General features: G+C 35.1%; 1 non-coding gene across 1 annotated transcript; it reads left to right on the top strand.

Annotated features, from left to right (window-relative positions):
• The first annotated feature begins 4,171 nt into the window (after nt 1–4,171).
• On the top strand, nt 4,172–4,278 carry LOC148871552 (small nucleolar RNA R71). The gene has a single exon (XR_016108571.1). It is a non-coding gene; the product is annotated as a small nucleolar RNA R71 (small nucleolar RNA).
• The last annotated feature ends 805 nt before the right edge of the window (nt 4,279–5,083 follow it).

Here is a 5,083-nt window from a genome sequence, read left to right as displayed (position 1 = left end):
CATACATTTTTCCTGATCTAGGAGGACTTTTTATCGGGGTGAAGTGATAGCTATAATTATATAACCTTAGCAAGTGCACTAGTTATCAAGTAGTATAAAGATATCATTCCCACGAGGATTTAACAAAATAAGTATTAGAACTATAGCCTTCCTTAATTATTTGGACAACCAAATTTCAGATCTAATAATAAGAACTATTAAAAATTAAGAATAGAAGAAAAAGAAATAAAAATAAGGGCAATCAATGACAAAACTTGCAATGATCTAATTGGAAACGCTAGGACTATTGGTCCACCTAACCCTTCCAATGGATATCAATTTTTTAGATTAACCAAGATAATTTATTATTTTCATAAGCTGAAGTTTTTCCAAATTTATTTAATATTCCCTCTCAGGATGTATCAAATCTACCTCTATCAAGTAACCCTTCGATCTCTCGACTAGAGTTCTCGTGATAGAGATGCAGTAAGTTCTATGAAAAACTTATATCATCAAATGAATCATGTATATATATTCCTATATAATATTCAATTCATACTATGAATTATTCAGTCCACTATATGAATTCCTCTCTCGATTCATTCATATAAACCAAATCAAATAAGAAGTGGCCAATCTCATAATTGCATTATGCATAATAACTCATAGACAATATGAAAATAACAATCTTGGATAAATCAGAATAAAAATCAATCCATTGTTGTGGTTAGGCTTTCCACATCCCTAGCTACAAATAAATTAATTCATGATAAAGGAAATAAAACAAACAAGGGGTAAGAAAGAACTCATGATGTTGCCCTTGAAGCTGAGATCTTGTCTTCTCCTTGCCGCCACCTCCTTCTTGAAGCTTCCTTGCCTTGCTGATCTCCTTCTTGAAGCTTTCTTGATTGCTTTAGAGAGAGAGAGCTTAAATGCTTGATGCCTAAAGCTTGTCCGCCCCCCCCCCCCCCCCCCTTTATATAGCTTTAGGAAGAGGGGCTGTGTCCAACTCCTCTTAGGAGTTCTTTCTTAAAAATAGAAAGTCATAATTAGATCTAATCCAATCCTATCCTATGTAGTAATCTCAATCTTTTATCTTTCTAGAATTACAATTGAAATTTAAATCTGATAGGACTCCCTATTCTCAAATTCGAGTTGGGCTTCTTTAATAAATTGGGCTGGTACAAGGCTTTTATGCGAATTGGGCTTCAACTGTGAATTGGGCTTTACTACAAATTTGCTTTGAATTTGGGCCCGAGTTTGAACTCGATGCATACCGAATATGTCAAAATCTAAAACACGAAAGTTGTGGAATTCTCCCTTATCTTTCCAATGCATCTTGAATCTTCTCAATCGGAGTCCAGATGAGAGAGTTATGCACAAATCATCTTGTGGTGCCGAAATTGGGTAAAATTACCCGATTAGCCTTGTTTTTCTCCTGACGTCTTCTTTCATGCCCTGAATTGAAATACAAGAATAATGAGTCCAATTAAGTATAAAAAACTGAATATTTGGGGATAAAAATATGATAATTTTTATTCTCATCAAATCCCCCCACACTTAAACCTTGTCCGTCCTCGAGCAAGACAAAATTCAAGCAAAAATAAAACAAGAACAAACTCACTATCCTACCGATTTTTAAACTCAGCTCTCCTTCATCTTTTTTCACAAATATCCTAGGTCGATTATTGCAAACTATTAAGTCAACACAACCAAGTTATACTCAATTCATCTATCAACCAATCCCTTCTTTACTACTACAAACCAGGTAGTAAACTTGGGAAAACATTTTTACTTGCTCTCTGCTTTTTTTTTTTTTTCTCTCCTTGGTGGAAGTGAGTGCATTTTATGCTCCATCTCACTTTTAGGACTTCGTCAGTGGGTGCATTTTATGCTCCATCCCACTGTTAGGATTACTTGGCCAATGGGTGCATTTTATGGTCCATCCTATTATTGAATTGCTTGGTTGGTAGGTGCATTTTATGCTCCGTCCTATCAATTGAATTGCTTGGTAAAATATTTACCCTATTTACTTAAACCTGAATTTAGGACTAGCTTAAAAGGGATGGCTTCAGATGAATGGTGTGCTCCCTGATCATATTTTTTTACTTAGTTCACAAGAATTTTCCTAGAATATTGTTTCAATTTATTTCAAAAGAGTTGAGTTTTTTTTTTTAATGCAAAAAAACAGGACCTAAATCAAATTTTAAAACATAACCTAAATTCTAACCTAAATCCTAAATCCCCTACCCCACGCTTAAAACTTACATTGTCCCTAATGTGAAGTTAAATGCAAAGAAAGGGCAGAAAAACTAAACTAGAAATGTAAAAACAAAAAGAAAAAGGAAAAAAAAACTTCCCTATTTTTAATAAACATGAATCGGATCCTCTAACTCTCGTGGTTGCAGCTTTCAGTGTGCTCCCCTTTCATTCATCATGGGCGGGTTCAAATCTGGAATAGGGGCCTGCAAAATAGAGGGTAACTGTCTCTCATTAGAAATTGGCAACATAATATAATGAGCATTACCTTGTCTTGGCTTGAACCCTTCTTGACCGGCCTCCAAATAGTTCAAAACCTCCTTAGCTTCCTCATCCAAGACTTGCACATTTTTACAAGAATTAAGACTGCAACGTTCTAAAGGATCATCTGTCTCGACTTCAGCTGCCCAAACATCAATGCAATCAATTGCATATATTTCATGTTCAATTGTGTTGGGATACTTCATGGTTTTCAATACATTAAACACCACTTCTTCACCATTGATTCTAATGGTAAGTAGACATTTTTGCACATCAATTAAAGCATTACTAGTAGCAAGAAAAGGTCACCCTAAAATCAGAGGCATTGTCCTATCTTCCTCCATATCCAACACAATGAAATCAACAGGAATAATAAAATTGTCCACTTTGACTAAAACATCTTCTACTATTCTCCTAGGATATTTAATGCTTCTACTAGCTAATTGCAGGGTAATAGTTGTAAACGTTAGTTCATGCAATCCAAGTTTTTTAAAAATAGAATATGGCATTAGATTTATACTAGCACCTAAATCACATAAGGCTTTTTCAAATTCAGTATTTCCTATGGTGCAAGGTATAGAAAAACTCCATGGATCCTTAAGCTTTGGGGGCAATTTATTTTGGAGAATGGCTGAGCACTCTTCGTTTAATTTCACCATCTTGCATTCCTCCCATTTCCTTTTATTCGACATCACCTCCTTTAAGAATTTGACATATTTTGGCATCTACGACAATACATTAAGAAGAGGGATGTTAATATGTATTTTTCTAAACACTTCTAAAATTTTTCAAATTGTTTATGCATGTTAGCTTTCAAAACTTTGCTAGGGTAGGGGAGAGGAAGTTTAATAGCATCTAAATTCAGTTTAGTGTACTCCCTTCGGTCTCCTTTTGTGAATCGACCACTTCAGCTTTCTGATCATCATTCTGGGTCTCGCCAATAGTCATTCCACTTCTTAAAGCAATGGCATTCACTTGCTCCCTTGGGTTCTTCTCTATATTGCTAGGGAGTCATCCCTCTCTTCTTTTTGACAATATATTCACAATCTGCCCTACTTGGACTTCTAAGTTCTTAATTGATGCTTCTTGATTTAAGAATATCTTTTCATGTTCTTGGAATTTTGCTTCAGCAACATTAATGAACTTAGAAATCATTTCTTCTAAATTACCCTTCTTTTCTTGTGGGGGCGGCTATTATTGAAATCCCATGTTGTTCCATGAAAAATCTGGATGACTCTTCCACCCTGGGTTGTATGTGTTCGAATAGGGGTTAAAATTCGGCCTACCACTATGAGAAATAAAATTAGCACTTTCATGTGGAGCAAAAGGATTACCTACCGGACAGTCAAAATTAATATGTCCTAATTGACCACAAAGATCACATGGATTGCTAGATGATGCATTTATTGTTGCAACATTAAGATTATCTAATTTTTTATTCAAACTAGCAAGTTGAGCAGATAAAGCTACAAAAGAATCTATATGGTGCACTCCCCTTCGATCAGCTCGATCATTATTCCATTGGTAGCTATTTGACACCATTTCTTCCACTAGATCATAAGCTTCCTCTGGCGTTTTCCTCATGATAGTACCTCCTGCAGCTGCATCAGTAATGGAACAATTAGAGGGGGTAATACCATTATAAAAAGTTTGGATTTGATGCCAGATCAGTATCCCATGGTGAGGACACTTCATAAGCATCTCTTTAAATCGTTCCCATGCCTCATACAAGGATTCCCTCTCTAATTGAGCAAAAGTAGTGATATCATTAATTAATTTTGCTATTTTAGAGGGTGGAAAATACTTAGCCAAAATTTTTTGGGTCAAGTCATTCCAAGTGGTGATGCTTCCTGCAGGGAGTGAGTTAATCCAATCCTTAGCTCTATTACGTAATGAGAATGGAAATAATCTAGCATCATTGCTAACTCCATTATGTTTAAATGTATTGCATATTTCTAGGAAATTAACAATATGCGCATGGAAATTAACAATATGCACATTAGAATCATCACTTGGCAACCCACTAAATTGAATACTTGTCTGAATCATTTGGATAATTGCAGGCTTGATCTCGAAATTGTTGGCTTGAATTGTGGGCTTGCAAATGCTAGAAGTAGCCCCATCAATTGTTGGATAAGCATAATCCAAAAGGGTTCGATTTGCTTCATCAGCCATCTGTTCTTCTTCTGCTTGTTTGCCTTCTTCAACCTCTTCTCTTTCTTTACTTTTATTGGCTCTTTGCAGATTGCGAAGGGTTCTCTCTATCTCAAGATCAAATTCTGCTAGTTCTTCTCCTCTAGTACATGTCATACACTAAGCAAGAATTCAAATAAATAGTGATAAAAGAAAAATAAAAATCCAAATTAACCAAGGTTAACAAGTTCTAATATTATTTTAGTATTAAATCCTCGACAACGACACCAAAAACTTGACAACTATAATTATATAACCCTAGCAAGTGCACTAGTTATCAAGTAGTATAAAGATATCATTCCCACAAGGATTTAACAAAATAAGTATTAGAACTATAGCCTTCCTTAATTATTTGGACAACCAAATTTCAGATCTAACAATAAGAACTACT

The sequence above is a fragment of the Nelumbo lutea genome, chromosome 2 (genome assembly GCF_056320005.1).
Source record: "Nelumbo lutea isolate HS-2025 chromosome 2, American lotus-T2T, whole genome shotgun sequence".
Taxonomy (NCBI): Eukaryota; Viridiplantae; Streptophyta; class Magnoliopsida; order Proteales; family Nelumbonaceae; genus Nelumbo; species Nelumbo lutea.
This window is presented reverse-complemented; position numbering and strand designations above follow the sequence as displayed.